A 20,860-nucleotide genomic window follows, 5' to 3' on the forward strand; every position below is an offset into this window, starting at 1 on the left:
CCTTGAGACATCCTAGGTTCATGGTACGCCTATATAAATGCAAGTTCTTTCTTTCAGCTGCCTTTCATATGGCAAATGATGAATTTAACAACATAATCTAAGTTTTCACTTGTTGAAGTAGTAATACTGGAGACCAAGGCAGCCCCAAAAATGTAACACTTCACCTACACTAAAGATGTTTTCAAGATGGTGAGCAGTTGAGTCTGAGGAATGGCAAAGGGGAAGTCACGTAACAACCAGGAGAACTGAAGATCCCTAATGCTTGATAACATTCCTTGATAAAATTAACAAAAAAACAGTAAACAAAGCCATCCTGCATTAGTTATACTTTGAGTGCTGTTGAACTAGCTACGGCTGAAATTGAAAGAGATCTAGGGGTGTTAGTCAATCAACATTTAATGGCCAGTGTTTTCCACCCATTCACCTTAATGGGCCGTAAAACCCCGGTTGCTGAGTACAGAGGCAGAAAACCCTGGTCAATATGTCTAGTCGCTATGGAGCAGCACCAGCAAAGAAAATAGAATCTCACGTTGTTAAAGATGAGATGTCATGTTGAAACTGTACAGTGCTCTGGCCAGACTGGACCTGAAGTACAATTATAGTCACCAAGACAAGGGAAGCACTCGTGTTGCAGAGGTAATAAGAATCAGGACTATGTGGCTTATCCTGAGTGTCGTGATTTGAATTATGAGGTAAAACTGCAGAAATGTGGGCTCTTTCAGCCTCAAAAGAAGGTGACTGAGGAGAATTCATAGAGGTATACAGAATAGTAAATGGAATAGAAAAGCTAACTCCAGACTTTTATTTCAAGATATGCAATGAAAGTAGGCCAAGGGGTGCAGGTTCAAACTAGTGAAAGCAAATTTAGGACTAATATCACAAATTTATTCATGCAGAGTGATTAATGCTGGAAATGGACTTCCAGGTAGATAGTGGAGGCAAAATCCCTAGAATCAATTAAAAGACAGTTGCATTCTGTGATGGTTTTCTTTAGATGGATGAGATAAAGTGGACCGACTGGCCTTCCACATTTATAAATACCTTGTGAATTAAATATATGAAGACTGGTCGAGGCAGAACTTATTAACTTAGTTCTTCCTCAAAATAAACTGGTTCAAGGCAGGGAACCAATGGGTCACCTGGTGGAGATACAAATACTTGTACTTGTGTTCAGCATAGCATCCAAATATCATTAGCAAACATTTTTAAGATTATGTGAAGTCCACTAAAAATAAAACAATTTTTTCCAAAGCAATGCCACTGTATGGATGGAGCATCCCTGTTTAGAATAAATGAAATCAATAGATAAGGATTGAAAGCCCACTATAGATTTTAAAAAGCATGTTGTAATAATCCCCTATGTGAAAAAGTTACTTCTAACTTGCCCCTTCTAGTAATAATCCTCAGTCTGTGCCCCCATGTTACTGATTGGCCAATCAGAGGAAACAACCTTTCACTACCCTCTCAAATGTTTTCATAATTTTTAAATCACTGTGACCGCCCACCCCGCCCCCCACCTTAACCTTCTTTGTTTCGGTGAAAAAAACTCCAACTTTGTGAACTTTTTTTGATAACTATTACCTCTCATTCCTGGTATATCCTCGTGAATCTTCATTGTATCCTTTTCTTGACTCTAATATTTTTTCCTATAATGGGCTATCCAGGACTGTGTAATAGTCCAACTATGTGCCTAACCAGTGCCTTGTAGAAATTCAATATCACTCCTTTGCCTTTATATTCAATGCCTCTTGTATAAAACCCAGGACCCCATTTGCCTTTTTGTGATATTTTCTATCTCCACTCCCAACTTTCAAGATCTTATGTATGTGCACCCCTAGATCTCTCTGTTCATCCATTCTGTTAACTGTTTAGGTTACATTTCCTTTCACTGTTACTTTTTCCCAAATTAAACTACGGTACTTCACATTTCTCTGCACTGACCTGCAGCTATCACTTATCTGCCCAATACGCTAATCAATCTCTGCCATCCTGCAATCTCCTGTATTCTTCCTCACAGTTTGTCATGTACACTAATTTGATATCAGCAGCAAACATCAATATCATTCCTTTTGTGCCTATGTGCAAAACCATTGAACAGTGATGCAAAAGTACCAGTGTAAATGCAGCCTAAAAGTTTCATCTGTGATCATCATATCCCTGATTGTAGATGGCTTTAATAATAGTTAAAATTATTTTTGTCATGGGACTAGGTGGTTTATTAGGTTAGTCTATTTCTTAAGAATTATAATCTAATGAGAGGATAGATAGTGCTGTGGGTGAGAACACATTTCTTTCCTCTGAGACATAGGTATGAATACAGCCCATCTGACAGAATGGAAGTCTCCTCTGCTGTCTGTAACGGTCCTAAGTGATAAGAGTTTGGACAGTCTCAATCCAATTCCTAGTGGCCTGAGTTCACAGCAGTAAAAGTAATTCAGTCAGAGTCCGTAGGAATGGCTGGTGCAGCAGTAGGTGTTGCTCTGAAGTTGGTGTTAAGGTGTAGTATGAGGCAGCTTTATTCTGGAATTCAAAACTCATTAAGTTTCTGATTAAATAGAAGATACATATTGGAGACTAGAAGTTTATGTAAAATAAACCACAAAGTGCACTTAACTCATGAGTGATGCAGTACGAGTGAGTTATATAAACCACACCACAAATGGATTACTATCAGAAACACACCACATTCTATAAAGAATGAAAGATCTTGCATTTCTATAGTGCCTTTCACATCCTCAGCACATCTCATAAGAACATAAGAAATAGGAGCAGGAGTAGGCCATACGGCTGATCATCTACCTCAACTCCACTTTCCTGACCGATCCCTATATCCCTTGATTCCCTTAGTCTCCAAAAATCTATCGATCTCAATCTTGAATATACTCAATGACTGAGCATCCACAGCCCTCTGTGGTAGAGAATTCCAAAGGTTCACAACCTTCTGAGTGAAGAAATTTTTCCTCATCTCAGTCCTAAATGGCCAACCCCTTATCTTGAGACTATGACCTCTAGTTCTAGACTCTCCAGCCAGAGGGAGCAGCATCTCAGATCTATCCTGTCAAGCTCTCTCAGAATCTTATACATTTCAATGAGATCACCTCTCATTCTTCTAAACTCCAGAGAATGTAGGCCCATTCTACTCAATCCCTCCTCATAGGACAACCCTTTCATCCCAGGAATCAATCTAGTGAACCTTCGTTGCACCTCCTCTAAGGTAAGTATATCCTTCCTTGGGTAAGGAGACCAAAACTGTACACAGTACTCCAGGTGTGGTCTCACCAGAGCCCCATATAATTGCAGCAAGACCTCCTTACTCTTATACTCCAATCCTTTTGCAATAAAGGCTAACATACCATTTGCCTTCCTAATTGCTTGCTGTACCTGCATGTTAACTTTCTGTGATTCAGGTACAAGGACACCCAAATCCCTCTGACTACCAACATTTCTTAGTCTCTCACCTTTTCAAAAATATTCTGCTTTTCTAATCTTCCTACCAAAGTGGATAATTTCACATTTCCCCACATTATAGTCCATCTGCCACCTTCTCGCCCATTCACTTAACCTGTCTATATCTCTTTGCGTCCTGCTCACAGCTTATTTTCCTACCTAGCTTTGTATCGTCAGCAAACTTGGATACATTACACTCAGTCCCCTCATCTAAGTCATTGATATATATTGTAAACAGCTGAAGCCCAAGCACTGATCCTTGCAACACCCAATTAGTTACAACCTGCCAACACGAAAATGACCCATTTATTCCTATTCTCTGTTTTCTGTCCGTTTACCAATCCTCAATCGATGCTACTATATTACCCCCAACCCCACGAGCCCTAATCTTGTGTAACAACCTCTTGTGTGACACCTTATCAAATGCCTTTTGAAAATCCAAATATGCTACATCCACTGGTTCCCCGTTATCTACCCTGCTAGTTACACCCTCAAAAAGCTCTTAATAGATTTGTCAAACACAGCTAACGAATTACCTTTGAAGTGTAGTCACCGTTGTTATGTAGGCAACACAGTAGCCAATTTGCACAAATCAAGGTTCAACAAACAACGAGATAATGATCAGTTAACAATATACATGTACAATGTAGAATAAGGAATTTTTAAAGGAGTAATTTAATATCTTTATTTAGCTCATCATCATTTCCAAGCCCATTTAATCTTCCAGCTGTGGAGTGATACGTGACATGGTTCTGCCTGCTCTTTGAAGTGCTCATTTGCCTTTGGAGTTTGACAAGAAAAAACAAGATGATGCTACTTTGTGGTTGTATACTTTTTATGATAAATTTATTTTAAGTCTTCAATGGTGATATTAACGATGAACGCCATAAGTTAGACCGTTGTGTTCCCCAATCCTCCAGTGATGAATTCACGCCACAATGTGCTCGAAAAATAATTAGAATACGACACTGAGCACAGCGGATGATCGGCAGCAACACGGCCAATGTCTGATACACATCCGGGCCCGACACAGTATGGAACAACAGGTTATTCACCAGGGACACATTTAGGAGCAATGGTTCCGATCTGATAATGTGGGAATGGGTCGCAGTACATATGGACAGAATGCCCAGATCGGGTTTAATTTGATTGATTAGTTTGTACTGACACAATAAATATATAAAACAGTGTCAAGAAGCCACCAGTATGCATAGGATTGTCTCCCAAGCTGCATGCGATCGCTGGCCATATTTTATTACCAGTTGAAATCCATGCTTAACGCACAACCTCAATAAATATTAATCTGAAAATAATATCAGTCAGGGGGATAAAAACAGAAAATGCTGGAAATACTCAGCAAGTCAGGCAGCATCTCTGGAGAAAGAAACAGAATTAACGTTTCAGGCGATGACCTGGAAGAAGTTGAAGATTGAACAGTTTTTAAGCAAGTTCAAGTGATTGGGTGAACACTTTGCTGAACACCTCCACTCAGTCCGCAAGCGTGACCCGGACCTACCGGTCGCTTGCCATTTTAATTCCCTGTCCCACTCCCACTCTGACCTCTCTGTCCTCAGCCTCTTGCACTGTTCCAATGAAGCTCAACGGAAGCTCGAGGAACAGCACCTCATCTTTCGATTAGGCATTTTGCAACCTTTTGGGCTCAACGTTGATTTCAATCATTTCAGATCATAACCGCTGCTCCCATTTTTTCGGTCAGCAGGTGCTGGTAATGGTTCTGATGTTGCCATTTACAGCTCCTCTGGATCCATCTTTTGTTTCTTTACTTGTCCCATTACCACCCTCCTTGCCTTGCACCGTCATCCCTTTTGTCATTTATCAGAGACCTTCCCTTTTGTTCTTTCCTCCGCTCCCCTCCCCTCTTTCTCTGGCTCTGTACTTGCTTAAAAACTGTTAAATCTTCAACTTCTTCCAGTTCTGACAAAAGGTCTTCGACCTGAAACGTTAATTCTGTTTCTTTCTCCATAGATACTGCCCCACTTGCTGGGTATTTCCAGAATTTTCTATTTTTATTTCAGATTTCCAGCATCCACAGTATTTTGCTTTTGATCAGTCAGGGGGAAATCAGTACATGCCTGCCTGTCAAGACATTTAGTGTATTATTTATTTGAGGTTTTGAAGTTCCTAGAACAAGTCAGTAAAGATGTTACCCTCAGGCAATCTGCTGAGTGATTCGATACTTTACTGAGTCTGAGCCCTTCTATAATGGTCTAAGTGACCGTAGCAATCACAGTGGCCTTTTTTAGCAAACTCAATATCGCCATTGATTTTAATTGGGGGGAGGTAGCTATGATGATTGGCTGTTCAACTTTTTCAGCAAGAGTCTCTGTGGAGCGGCGCAAAAGTTGCAACAAATTATGGGGTGGAGTACGGAATGGCAGAAGTCACTCAGCTTAGTTCCTGCACCATAATAATGGCGTTCGCCATAGATTACTACGGCGCAAGTTTTCAGCAAATTCAGGCCCATTATTTCTGATGTAATGAAATTACAATGGGCCCATAATTCCGCCTTGGGCCGAGGTGTAAGCGAGACAGATCCCCGGTAAGAGGGCAGGAAAATGGGGTGCAACACGGTTCCGTGGAGTCTCCACTATGTTTGCGCCCTTATGAGAAATTCTGGTGGGGGGGTGGGGGGCGGGTAGCAGACATGGGCAAATCCTTCACTAGCCCCCTAAGTCAAAGGGGCTTGTCTGGGGGAGACCCCGAGCTACCCCAGGAATTCCACCCTCATTCAGGTCTCAATGACAATCTCTAGCTGAGAGCCGGTGGGAGTTCTGCTGGGACCCCAGCAAAGCCCCGAACCTTAAGAAGAAGGGGATCGACTGCCTTTCTGAAGAGGCAGAATGGCTCCCTTTGAAGCCCAAGACTTTTAATTCTCCTTTTTTTTTCAGTCTATATGGGCCTTAAGGTCGAGTGGCTATGGTCCAACTCCGCCTTACAAGGGCAGATCGGGTGGACAATGCTGAAACACTCTTGCAGGCGTCAGTAGCTCACCCCAGACACAAAGTTTACCTCATCCCTGGGATTTGCGATAAGGTCTGGGTCTATGCAGCCGGGAGGTTTGTTCCATCGAACTTCTATCAGTGGAGTAAGACTCCTGGAGTTTCAGCCCCAATGTGCTTTGAATCACTATAATAAGAAGATTGATGTTGGAGCCAATTTATATAATCTTCCCCCATCCTCCCTCAAGAGCATTAATGCTGGCATCAAAATAATGCCAATTGGAAAATGTAGGCTCAAGGGCCAAGAGGCTATTCAACTGTAGGGCACACCACAGCTGAGCCCGACATTGTCATCACCTGATATCAATACACATGCACACAATACGCACATATTCCTACAGAGGTCACTGAATGGCAATCAGGAGCTGGATTATTTTCTTCCCCTTGCTCAGGGGTACTGAGATTAACTGGAGCCCCCCTGGAGCTGCCCCTAGCCAAAATCAGCTAACTTAGCATCGACTGGGGATCTTTGTAATCTGTATGACTGAGTACCACACATTTTTCCACTAAACCATCTGATTTCATTATTTGTTCAATCAGATAATATAAAAGCAGTTCCAGTAGTCGCTTGTGGAGGGGAGACTACTGAATTTAAGTTGCCAGTCTATGCTATGTTTTGTGTAGGTCATGACTTGTGAGTTATCATCACTCAATAATAAGGTCTGTATTCCACAGATCCCCATCAATGAGTCTCTATCCTGTATTGAGAACTCATTAAAAAGTACAATTTGTACTTTAACAGTAAAATGCAGGTGTGTGAAAGAATGGGTGATTTTCTAATGCTTTTATTTTACTTAATGATCTAAAATATGGTTTGTATTTGGGTATCACTTTGCTTTTCCACTCAGATGCTGCGGTTTGTAAGTGTTGAAACCAATAAAGAGCTCTTATCGTAACTCAAGCTTAGTACCTACGCAGCATTTTCCAACTCTATGTAGCCACTTCCTGCACAAGCAAATGCTGAAAGCTGTTGAAAGGAAGTTTATGTTTTTTCATCAAGGGAGAGAGGGCAGCACTTTGCCACAAGACACGTTAGATATGTGTACGTTTAGCAAATCTTAAGGACTTATCTCTCAAAGTTGCAAATCACTACAATAATATGTTCATCCCTTTTAAAATGTTCCTTTTTGATCCAGTGGTATAATACCTTCATCTAGTTCTCAACTGATGTGACTTTAACCACGTGATATTCTACAGAATCTCAATCTTCCTCTATTGCTACAGAATGGGTGCTCAATGTCCTCCCGGGTCTCTACTCTTGAGCTGGACCCTGGGAAACTCTTCACACCCCCTCTTGCTCCAACTCATTTTTCCTCTGGACCTCAAAACCATGGAAGTTCATGGTCCGTTCAATCTTTTGTTCCTCCAAAAATCTACAGGTATTTAAAAACCCAAACTTGGTGCCACCTTGATTTATTTCATCCTCTCACCCCTACTCCTTTCAACATTGGTATTGTTCCGTACTACGTGCCTTCATCTAGGTTTCTCACTATTTCTATTGGAACATTTCAAAAAGAAAAATTATACAGCTATGTTACATAACAAGAATTTGAATGAGGATCAGTACAATACCAAGTTAATTCCATTTGTGGAGAAGACCTTTATAACCCACTCATGAGTCATGGCTTTGTTGTTGTGTGGAGTATTCTGTCTTTCTTCATTGTGGAATAAATAAAAGTTTCCACAGTTTTTCATTGTCTATCCTCTGTAGCCTTCATTTATTTGACAGCTTTTCTTTCAACATTTCGATTTGCCTTACAACAAAAACAGAAAATACTCAGTAAGTCAGGCACAGCATCTGTGGACCTGCTGAGTGCTTCCAGCACTTTCTGTTTTTGTTTCAGACTTACAGCATCTGCAGTATTTTATTTTTTGATAATTTTATGTTAAATTCAGGTTCTCAATTACTTAGGACATTCAACAGACATGAAGTTTCCTTGATCGCACGAAGAACAATGGCATTGAGCAAAGGAAACGTAATAAGAGTTGAGTGAAGCTAGCTTCATGATAGGCGTCAGCTATGTGCCAACCTAGAAAACCAGTAAAAGTCGACAACGGTTTCAACAAAGCTGACAAAGGCCCCAAGAAACTAACTCAAGAATGGCCCTGATCGCAAATCTATGACATATGAAAATAAGTAGTTACACAGGCTTTGCACCATAAGATGTAGGTATTTCTTCACTTGTATTGCAGGAGAAAAACATAAGTGCATGAAAACCTGAAGGGGAAATGCACAACATTTATTTTCTAGTAGGATCTGCGCCATGACCCCAGAAAAATTTGATTTTTGACATTTTATTTGGTGCATTTTGCAGTGTTTTGAATTCTACAATGAATGTGGGCACTGCGTTTTTTTCATCTAAAAAGGGGGCATCCTCTGAATTTTATTGAATAATTATTCTGTGTTTGCCATTTGCAAATTAATTATTTTCCTTTATGTTTTAAAGCATTCTGCCAGTAGTAGCAAATAGTCTATTACTGGAATTAAAAAGTTAAATTAATTTTTCTTTTTTAAGGAAAAAAATTACTTAAAAGCAAAGAAGGAATTTCACCCCCTCATTAAATACGGTATCACTCTATTTAGGGATTTGGTCAGCAATTGTGCACATAACATCCAAATACATACATGCCCGCACAGTAAGTTGAGCTATATCTCTAGGTGGGAGGGTCCAGGGGCATGCCCCCTCCGCAAGAAAATTTTGAACTTTACATTAAAAAAATGGTCCAATCTGGTTAATTTTAAACACATTTATGCTTCACAATTTATAAGATTTGTAATCTTATAAAACGGGAAAAATAAAGTGCCATTTGTGTTTCCAACCAGACCATCCCAAAAGTCACCTTAACAAGTCACTCTCTCATGCAAACCCAACCACCCACCCCGCTCAGTTCATAAAGACCCTCTAGATCCAGGTGACAGAGACACTGCACTGCCTATCAATCACCCACTCTGTTCACAGAGCCATTCTCCTCCAGATATCCCAGTTCACGTTTGCACTCTTCTTCCCTCTCAGTTCATGCTGGCACTCTTCTTCCTTGCCCACTAGTCTCACCGCACCCCTCACCCCCACCCCATAAAGCATCGCTCTTGGCTTCTGCCTCTCCAAAGTGCTGCTAGTAACTTCACCCCCACACAAAGCATCGCTTCCAGCTTCTCACCTCCCCCTTCCCTCTCCCCTCGACACCGCTCCTGCTAGAGGCCTGCTGCTACTTGAAGTGCTTCTGGTTGCTGCATACTGTAGGCAGGAATTCTCATGAAAACTGGAATTTCCAGCTACAGTATACAGCTGCTACAATTACTTCAAATAGCAGCAGAACTTGGATAGGAGTGGCACTGAGGTGAAAGGGGCCCAATCTGCCCTGGATTTTGTCTGTGAAAGCTGATACGTGTACCAGTCCTCCAATGTGCAATTCAGACAGTTGACATGTATGTTATCATCCCTGTTCCCAACAGCAAAGTTAATCCAGGTAAAACATTTCACTGTAGCGAGGGATTCAAATACCATTGGGCATTTTACAATTAGGAAATTGGGAGTAAGAAGGGAGGTCACATGGAATACTCTTACCCAATGGATAATAAACCTGTGTAAAGAATAACCAGGGAATGCCTCGTTCAAGATGGAATTAGATGTGTTCCAGGAGAAAGAAGGAATTAAGGATATGGTTAAAAAGCAGATAGGCAGTGTTGATCTATCAAAAGGGGTCAGCTTTTTGGTCCTAGTATTTTTTCCCTTTCCAATAATTCATACCATGGGAACATTTTGTTGAGTGGTGTGAAAGTTCTATTTTAAACTGACTCCCCTGATGGCTTAGTTTTTTACGACAATAAGTTGCTGAGCCACACAGACAGGAATCCCTAGTCCGTGCTGAGTTAGCTGATCTCAGCAGGGGCAGCAGTAGAGTCACGACAATGGTTCTCAGTGCCCATGGGTTCGGGAGACAAAAACTGACCAAAATTCCCATTCCTTATCACTATCCAGTGACCCCTGCAGGAAGTGAATATATGTCAAATGAGGACAGAATCGGTTTTGGCTGCAAAAAGACAGAAAGACTTGCATCCCAAAGCACTTTACAGCCAATTAAGTACTTCTGAAGTGTAGTCGCTGTTGTAATGTAGGATGCCCTTAAGATCAAGTAACCTGCTGATGCTCACTGTTGCAACTATCATATGAAGATTAACCACTTGTGTGAAGCATACAGGAAGGGGAATAAACAAATCTGCCATATGCAAGATGGGAGTCACTTCCTTCAGGAGGAGAGGAGGGATGGGAGAAAACTGGAAGAAAAAGTAAGAGGAAAGAAAAAACATATTGACTCATTTTTCCCTTTTTTCTTGCCATCTGCAAGGGAGGGAGGGTAGCACTGGCTGCGGTTGGTTGAATGATTGATGTGACATCAGGCAATGTGACATCTCCCAGGCAGCTGATCCAATTGTTCTGTGGCTGAGCACAGATGGAGTAACATCCAGAGAGGAGCAGCAGGAGAGAGAAGAAACGCTGGGAGGTAATTACAGTGTGGGGGATAGCAAGCAAAGCAAATATAGCAGCAGCATCAAAGCTAATGTCTGCAGGACTTGGCAAAAAGAAAAATAATTGGACGAGCAGGAAGAGGTGCAGTTCACTGATGACCGTATCTGAAAGGACCATTTAAGAAGGGCTGAGATATTATCATAATGTGTGATAAATTGCATTCTGCTGCAATCTGATAAAATGAATTTGATTAGATTTTTAAAAATCAAATTTATCTCAACACTTTTTATAAATAGGGTTTGTGTTGGTGAAGTGATTTAGGGCTGTGTGTTGTATATCAGCATTGCCTCACCTGCTCTGCAAATGCCTCGTTTTCTGCTTAGTTTAGTTGCAGAAATTGGTCAGTTTTCAATCGTTTTGTTTCTCTCTGTCTATTTATTACAATTCTTTTTCCTTCACCTCTCCCCCATCTTTGTTGCTCAGGCATCAGAACTCAGCAGTCAGACAGATCTGGTTCGGAAGCAAACCAGTGGGAACTGAGGGGGTGGATAGGAAACATTGGGAGACAGATGCTGCTTCTTTAGAACTTAGCAGGCTCATGGGAAATGACAGAACACATGCACAAACTGATCTTATTGATCACTCTCCACCGCTGCTGTTGGGGGTAAAGCATGTTTTCCATTTCCCTTCAAATTTTGATGCTTTGAAATCTCTTTAATTGAAATTAGGGATTTTATATCAAATTGAAATATCTGTGCAGATAAATATAATATTTTTGGAGGGGAGCGATTGTGCTCATCAGTGTGGGGAGATACCACTGGGCTGGAGCATTTTACACTTTGTACACCCAGCTTCTGCCTCAAGTTCTCCCAAGTTGGGTTTGATGCAGTGTGGAATTCCCCAGTCAGTCATGAAGTCACCCCTCCCCATTACACAAGAACATCACTCCATTTCTCACACCAGCCATTTTCATGCCTTCTCTGAGTAAATTTACAAATCCCGTATTTCAGGCAGTTTCTGGTGTAGCCTCACAACAATTGGGAATGGGGTTAATCCTTCACGACCTGAGAGAGTGGACTTTCATACCATTTAGTCTAAGTTGAGTTTAAACCCAGCTTACGAAGGAGAAAGGCCAGTGTTTCAGCACATTGTCACACAGTCTCTACACTATTTTGAATAAAAATAAAAATAAACACAGATCAAAGTGATTTGTTACTCAGTATCTTAGATTTCTAAATGTTGGGCTGGATTTTTCATCCAACGGTTGCTAAGTGATGTGGCAGGACTTCCGCTGGTTTGTCTGACCCCGCTGTAACCCCAACCCACTTTCCTGGGTCATTGTTCGTTGGGCACTCGGAGCAGGCTCCCGTGGGATTGCCACCACTAAGAGAGAACCCACCAGGGTCAAAGAGGAAACTGAGATGATGCTGCAACAGCTCAAGAGGCAGTGCGGGACCTTAAAGGGGCAGAGGAGCCCTGAAAATGAAAAGAGCTGCTGCTTTTTAAGCCGTGGCAGAGACCGAGGCCTACAGAGCTAAGTGCATGAAGGAAAAATTAGACAGAGAAGAGGCCTCTCTTAGGCCATCATCCTCCAGTAGTGGAGATCAGGGCCTACTGCCACCTTCAGGTCACAGGAAGTGGTGGCGGTAACAGGGGTGGGCTAGAGGGAAATGGGAGGGGGAGACTGCGGCCCAGGAGGGAAAGGAATAGCCGGTGGCAGTCCCAGGAGGGGCAGGAGTGAGAAATTGAGGTCAGGGCAGGGAGGCAGCAGTAGTGCCCACCATCCCATTTTCCTGCCATTTCTGCTGCTATCCCACACGATTTTGAGTCGACCATGATATGGCAGCATCAAGTGGAGGAGAGTTGGGAGGAAAGGAAAATTGGAGTGTGATAGTTGGACCAGGACACACTCATCTTTCTAACTGTTGGTTTCAGAGGATGTGTTATGAAAGAGAAACCAAGCATCATTCTCCTTCTAATCATTTTTCACATATTTACACCCCAGATCCTTCCAGAGATTATCTACCAGGTCTCAAACCAGAAACTAAGAAGTGCACAAAAGTGGTAGGAGTTCACTCATCACTCCACTTTTTCTTCTATCCCTCATAGTTTATAGACTCCTTCAGACAGCCTGACTGAGATCAGGAACTCATTATGTGGAAAATTGAAGAGGGAACATAATCCATCTCCTTACCATGCACCAGCACGTTGTGACATCAGGACACCTAGATATAAATTGCATTGTTTATTTCTATAAAACCAAAATTATGTGTGGCAGTGTGTGTTAATGTAATGGCATTTCTAAATTATTCACAAGACACAAGAACCAAACTGATATTCAGATTTTCAAGTCCAATGGACCTAATCTCATTACAAACAATTAAATTGAAGCCACTAAGTTTGTTCAGGTGACTGGAACGTTCCACAAAATACAAGTGCACCTGAGCTGGGCTAGGTCAGTTACAGTGGGCCACAAGTGAACTGGCTTGCAAAATATCCAGAGCTTCCACGAAAAAAAACCTTATACCTAAACTGAAAACAAAACTGTTTTACCTTGACTCCAAATGTAATGGTTTGGAGACCCTTTTAAGTTCACTGGTCCGTGGTCAGGGATGGTTGAGCTGATCTCAAATCTGGACCAATGCCGGTTTGACACATTTTCATATTTCTTACAAAATGGTGAACTCTTCCATTTTGCAAGAAATGCAAACCAAGCTTATTTTAGTTCATGGGGGGTAGGGGGATGTCCCCGTTTGAATCAGCTTAAAGTTGAGGTTCAATTCTGCATTCACCATACCACCGTTAATGGTAGGGCGTTGGGGAGAGTTATAGAACAAAGAGATCTAGGAGTACAGGTTCATAGCTCCTTGAAAGTGGAGTCACAGGTGGATAGGGTGGTGAAGAAGGCATTTAGCATGCTTGGTTTCATTGGTCAGAACATTGAATACAGGCGTTGGGATGTCTTGTCGAAGTTGTACAAGACATTAGTAAGGCCACACTTGGAATACTGTGTACAGTTCTGGTCACCCTAATATAGAAAGGATATTATTAAACTAGAAAGAGTGCAGAAAAGATTTACTAGGATGCTACCGGGACTTGATGGTTTGACTTATAGGGAGAGGTTGGATAGACTGAGACTTTTTTCCCTGGAGAGTAGGAGGTTTAGGGGTGATCTTTTAGAAGTCTCTAAAATAATGAGGGGCATAGATAAGGTAGATAGTCAAAATCTTTTCCCAAAGGTAGGGGAGTCTATAACGAGGGGGCATAGATTTAAGGTGAGAGGGGAGAAATACAAAAGGGTCCAGAGGGGCAATATTTCACTCAAAGGGTGGTGAGTGTCTGGAACGAGCTGCCAGAGGCAGTAGTAGAGGCGGGTACAATTTTGTCTTTTAAAAAGCATTTGGACAGTTACATGGGTAAGATGGGTATAGAGGGATATGGGCCAAGTGCAGGCAATTGGGACTAGCTTAGTGGTATAAACTGGGCGACATGGACATGTTGGGCCGAAGGGCCTGTTTCCATGTTGTAAACTTCTATTCTATGATTCTATTTATATTTTTCATAGCTATTTTTTATTGTTTTGTTTTGTTACATGGACCAGTTGGGACGAACAGCCTGTTTCTGTGCTGTAGTTCGATGTAACTCAATGTATAAAGTTTTGGCATGTTTTACATATCATGTATGGGCTTACACAATTTAAATTGTGCCAACATCCCTTCCATGATGGAGTAACCTTACCTCTGTGCCAAGCTCTAAATTGATATTCCAAAGGCCAATGTGGTGGCCATAATCGAATGGGTGATGAAACACGGCAACTACAAACCCATCAGTCTCACCTCCATTCTGCGTAAAATAATGAAATCTATTGTCAGGGCTAAACTTGAGGATTATCTGCTTAGTAATAACCTAGTAAATTATTGCCATAATGGATTCAGAAAGGGGTGATCCTTGTTGAGGAAGTGACATCCAAAATGGACTGTGAAAAGCCCTATGACATAGTGTAGTTAGATTTCCAAGAAAGAATTTAACAATGTTCTACATGAAAGGCTATTTGTCAATCTCACCCAGAGTTGTGCAAATCCAGTGTAAACCCTGGGATTGGATAAGAAACTGGCTGGAAGGTAGCAAACAATGAGTATTCTAGAGGAAGTATATCACAGTAGGAGGACGTACTGAGTAGGGTGCCCCAGGGCTCAGTATTGGGACCCCTACTGCTTCTCATGTACATAAATGACTCAGAAACCCAATGCAAAGTGGTCAAATTTGCTGATGATACCAAAATGGGAGGGGGAGTGAAATCAGAAGAGGCAACTCAGAAATCACAGAATGAGCTGGACAAATGTGGGCAGAACAATGAAAGATGAGGCAAGTGCAAAGTACTACAAATGGGAAGGAAAAATAAACAGCACACACGTTCCATGAATGGTATTGAAATAGCTAAAGATAAAGCTGAAAGAGACCCACAAGTCGATTGTAGACTCTCTGCTAAACATGTCCAAGCTATGCAGAGCAGCAATCAACAATGCCAATAAAATGTTGAAGTATATAGTCAAAACAGTAGAATATAAAACAGAGGAAGTTGTAATTAAACTGTACAGTGCTCTGGTCAGACCACACCTTGACTATTGTGTCAGTTCTAGCCATCGAGACACAAGGGAGACATTCAAGCACTGGAGACCGTACAGAAAGAGCCACAATGCTGATTTCTAGTGTAAGTTGTCTGAGTTGTGAGGGAAGGCTGGAGAAATTTTGGCTTTGCAGCCTGGAAAGAAAGTGCCTTGGAATCATTTTAGAAGCAGTTGGATGCTGCATGGGAGGTTGCAGAATCCTTCTGATGGATGAATTAAGGTTGGCTGAGTGGTTTTCCTTATCCACAATTATTTTGTGATCTTGTTTACCCATCCTTAATGTGTCACAGCTTAATTTATTTAATGTTTGTACATTTGTGTTGGATTTCAGTAATGGAGAACACAAAGGCCCAGATTTTGTTGTGGCAGGGCATCTAACGGCATCTGCCATTAGTTAGACTTGCCCCTGCCTGTTTAGGTTTCAAAAATGTTTGCATGGCAAGTTGCTGAAAGTGAGAGCTGATAACGTCGCAGTGAGGGAAACAGGGCATCTGGGACCTGAGTGAATAGGGCAGGCAACTGAGTATCTCCTTAACCGATCAGATTGAAAGATTATGAAGTTAACAGTGCAAGGACTGAGAAGGAAGTGTAAATTAGAGTGGGTGAATTTAATGCCAAATCAGGAGCAAAAAGAGAAATAAAGAGAGGGAAAGAAAGATTGGATTAAGAGAGAGAGAAAATAGAGACAGAAAGGAAAAGTTTAAAAAAATTTATATTTTACATTTTTAAAATCTCCAACAGCAATTAAAACCTGAAGGAATGAGACTCCACATTTCTAATAGTTAATTTTAAGTGCCAGGGAGGTTTATTGGCAGTAATTAACACTTATCATGTTGATAAAATGGTACTTAGACTTGAATGGATAAGACTTAACTTTCTGTGGAGAGTTTAGTGGTATTTACCGGGCAAACATAGCAACTTCACGCCGTTCATTGCATTTCAGTGGTGAGACAGACAATGAGATGCCGTTTTCGCAAAGCTAATGGTGCAACTCGGACAGCAAATTTTGGCTATTTGAGCTTAACCGCGCATCTTCCCCTCGCCTGAAGTTGCTGTGCGATTTGCGCATAAATAACGGCGAGTGCCAGTAGCCACACCGTTACTTTGACAGCAAAATCCGGCCTAAAATATTTCTAAATTACACACTCCTAGGTCATGTTGGATGAACTGCAGAGTAACTCTTACATTAATTTGGCAATGGACCTAAATCTCCAACCTTAGACGAGTTTCCCCTACCACATCAGCACAACTTTTCCATTTCCTATACAGTTTAGATTATGGCTTCAAGGCGAGATTGCCCTACACTTGCCAGTTGCACCATGCGCATCATACACTGGTGGGGACTGCCCCACACAAAGGGAAAAAATGACAGCAGTTTCAACTCATATGTACCTGAAATCAGGTGCTTAAGGTAGTCACAAAGCTGGCTGTTTTACTGAGCAACTATACTGCGGAGGAGTCTGTAGTTCCATTCACCCACTCTTCTGGCTTGACTGCTTCAGTGGCAGAGATGAGAGGCTAATGAAATGAGGGGGCGGACTTCATAAAAGGGGAAAAGCTGAGGTAAAAATCTAAACAAATTAGCCCAAGCCATGAAAAATATAACCTTTTATAAACTACTGAGCAGGAAATTGTTAAAAATAACAGAATGACTGCATTATGCTGGTTTAGAGCTTTCCTAGATAAAATGGAAGATAGGAGTCCACTTAATACAAAGTCAATAATATTGTTCCTTTGCTGACTAATTTGAACTGTTAATCTAGCCCATTTACATAAGAGATATTATTCTATTGACACGTTTTGTGATACCAAGGGTTTTGTCAACAAATACAGAAATAACAGCTCATTTTGGAATTTTCCAGAGTCTGTTGCATAAAAGAAAACACTGACAGAAGATGAACCCAAATTAAATCCTGACTGGTAATGAATACCTTATTAAAGTCCAGTTAGAAGTTCCAAAGAATTGTTCCAAGTCTTAGCATTATTGCCAAAATTATGTTGTTCCTGTCTTTTAATATAAAATGTTGCACTGAGCTGATGTCATGGATTGAATGGATAATTTAAGTGCCATAGCAGAGATTGAAGTCATGACTTCCAAAATGGAAGCTTTGGAGATTAGAATTTTGTGTAAACGTATTCTTGGCGGGAGATGCTACAAGACTGAGAAAGGAAAGGAGAGAAAACAAAAAAAACAAGGATGACTAAATACACTCAGGCAATTATAAACCCGTTAGTCTTGCACCAATATGATTTCCTTTTAATTTAAAGTAGCTTAATTCAAATGATTTGATAATTTATTTTCATCATTACATTTCTATTTTCCTGTTATTCACATTACTTAATTTGAATTGCTGGATAATTCAATTTTTTTAGTGCTAAGAACAACTTCAAATTATCTGGAGTAGAACGTATCAAATAAAAAAATGGAATTGACTATGAACAGTAAACTTTATTATCTGTACGATACCCACCTCATAAACAGAAACCAATATGGATTAAGACCCTGTATGACCAACCTCCTTGACATTCTTGAGGAAGTGACACCCCAAATGGACTGTGGAAAACTTATGATATAGTGTGGCTAGACTTCCAAAAAGCATTTAATGAAGTTCTGCATAAAGTTAAAGTGGTGGTGGGTGGGGATCCAGGGTAAATCTTGAGAATGGTTAAGAAATTGGTGGAAGGATAAAAAGTGGATACTTGTTAGAAGAGTTATGTGAGGGTGGGTCAGAGTTTTTTCAGTGGGGTGCCCCAGGAATCAGTGTTGGGACCCCTACTATTTCTAATTTGATTAACAACCTGGAATCAGAAGCTAACTGTGAACTGGTCAGATTCAGAGATAAGCAAAATGGGAAGGACACATGAATCTGAGAGGGCAGCTCAGGAACTACAAAACGAGTTACACAGAATGTTTAAGTGAGCAGAACAATTGCAGATGAAATTTAATACGGACAAGTAAAAAGTATTGCGCAAAGGAGGAAAACATGGACAGCTTAGTACTCAATGAATGGTACTGAGATAGCTAAGAATGAAGTTGAAAGCAATCCAAAGGCTTTAGTAGACTCGATGCTCAATATGCCTAACCACTCCGGAACAGCAATTGACAAATCAAATAGAATGTTGAACTATATAACCAGAACAGTAGAGTACAAATTGGAGGAAGATTGCTCTGGTCAGAAAAACCTCCTCAAAAGCCATTTTTTTTAACCTGTGCCTTTGTCCAACTTTCCTCAACCCTCTACTGCTCAGTCTGTGTCTCTCCTAGCTGAAGCACCTTGGGATGTTTTATTGTTAAAGCCACTGTACAAATTCAAGTTGTTGTTGCTGAGTATAGTGTCCCATTCTGGTCACTGGTCCACAAGGGAGACATTTCAGAGAAGAGTCATAGGGCTGATGCCTATTGACAGAGGACTAAGTTACGAGTAAAATCTGAAGAAACTTGGGCTTTTCAGCCTTGAAAGAAAGCAGCTAGGAGATCTTAAGTGAGGTATATAAGATAGTTAATAGAACAGAGAAAGTGGATCTAGAACACTACTTCAAACTAAACCTTGCTATTCAAGAAAGGAGGGAGAGAGAAAACAGGGAACTACAGGCCAGTTAGCCTGACATCAGCCATCAGGAAAATGCTGGAATCTATTATTAAGGAAGTGGTAACAGGGCACTTAGAAAATCATAATATGATTAGGCAGAGTCAACATTGTTTAATGAAAGGGAAGTCGTGTTTAACAAATTTATTAGAGCTTTTTGAGGATTTAACTAGCAGGGTACATAAAGGGGAACCAGAGATTGGAGCATATTTGGATTTTCAAAAGGCATTCGAAAAGATGCCACATAAAAGGCTGTTACGCGAGATAAGGGCTCATAGGGTTGAGGGTAATATATTAGCATGGATAGAGGATTGGTTAACAGACAGAAAACAGAGAGGAGGGATAAATGGGTCATTTTCAAGTTAGCAGGCTGTAACTAGTGGGGGTTCGCAAGGATCAGTGGTGGGGCCTCAGCTATTTACAATCTATATTAATGACTTAGATGAAGGGACTGAGTGTAAAGTATCCAAGTTTGCTGATGATACAAAGCTAGGTGGGAAAGTAAGCTGTGAGGAGGACACAAAGGGATATAGACAGGTTAGGTGAGTGGCCTAGAAGGTGGCAGATGGAGTATAATGTGGGGAAATGTGAGGTTATTCGCTTTGGTAGAAAGAATAGAAAAACAGAATTTTTTTAAATGGTGAGGAACTATTAAATGTTGGTGTTCAGAGAGACTTGGGTGACCTCGTACAAGAAACACAAAAAGTTAGCATGCAAGTATAGCAAGCAATTAGGAAGGCAAATGGCATGTTGGCTTTTATTGCAAAGGGGTTGGAGCACAAGAGTAAGGAAGTCTTACTACAATTGTACAAGGCTTTGGTGGGACCTCACCTGGATTACTGTGTACAGATTTGGTCTCCTTATCTAATGAAGGATACACTTGCCTTAGTGGCGGTGCAACAAAGGTTCACTAGATTGATTCCTGGGATGAGAGGGTTGTCCTATGAGGAGAGATTGAGTAGAATATATTCTCTGGAGTTTAGGAGAATGAGAGGTGACCTCATTGAAACATACTAGATTCTGAGGGGGCTTGACAGGGTAGATACTGAGAGGTTGTTTCCCCTGGCTAGAGAGTCTAGAATTATGGGGCATAGTCTCAGGATAAGGGATCAGCCATTTAAGATTGAGATGAGGAGGAATTTCTTCACTCAGAGGGTTGTGAATATTTGGAATTCTCTACCCCAGAGGGCTGTGGATGCTGAGTCAGTGAATATGTTCAAGGCTGGGACCGATAGATTTTTGGATTCTAAGGGAATCAAGGGATATGGAAATCGGGCAGGAAAATGGAGTTGAGGTCGAAGATCAACCATAACCTTATTGAATGGTGGAGCAGGCTCGAGGGGTCGTTTGGCCGACTCCTGCTTCTATTTCTTATGTTCTTATATTCTTAAACCATGAGAGTTGGACCACGGGACACTGGTTCAAACAAGTAAAAGGCAAATTTAAGACTGAGGTTCTTCTTCACACAAATAATGATCCACACACGGAATGGACTTCCGGGTAGAGTGACGGAGGCAAAAACCCTGGAATCATTTAAGAATCGGTTAGATGCTGTGATGGGTGGTGTGTCTGGATGGTGATATAAAATGGACAAATGGCCTTTTTCAACTATTTTTTGAAGCAAAATTTTTTCAAGAAGGACTATCATTAGGTTTGGAACTTACTTTAATACATTGGCACTCTCCCAGGCTGCAGAAGCTGGCTGGGTG

The sequence above is a fragment of the Heptranchias perlo genome, chromosome 30, assembly GCF_035084215.1.
Source record: "Heptranchias perlo isolate sHepPer1 chromosome 30, sHepPer1.hap1, whole genome shotgun sequence".
Lineage (NCBI taxonomy): Eukaryota > Metazoa > Chordata > Chondrichthyes > Hexanchiformes > Hexanchidae > Heptranchias > Heptranchias perlo.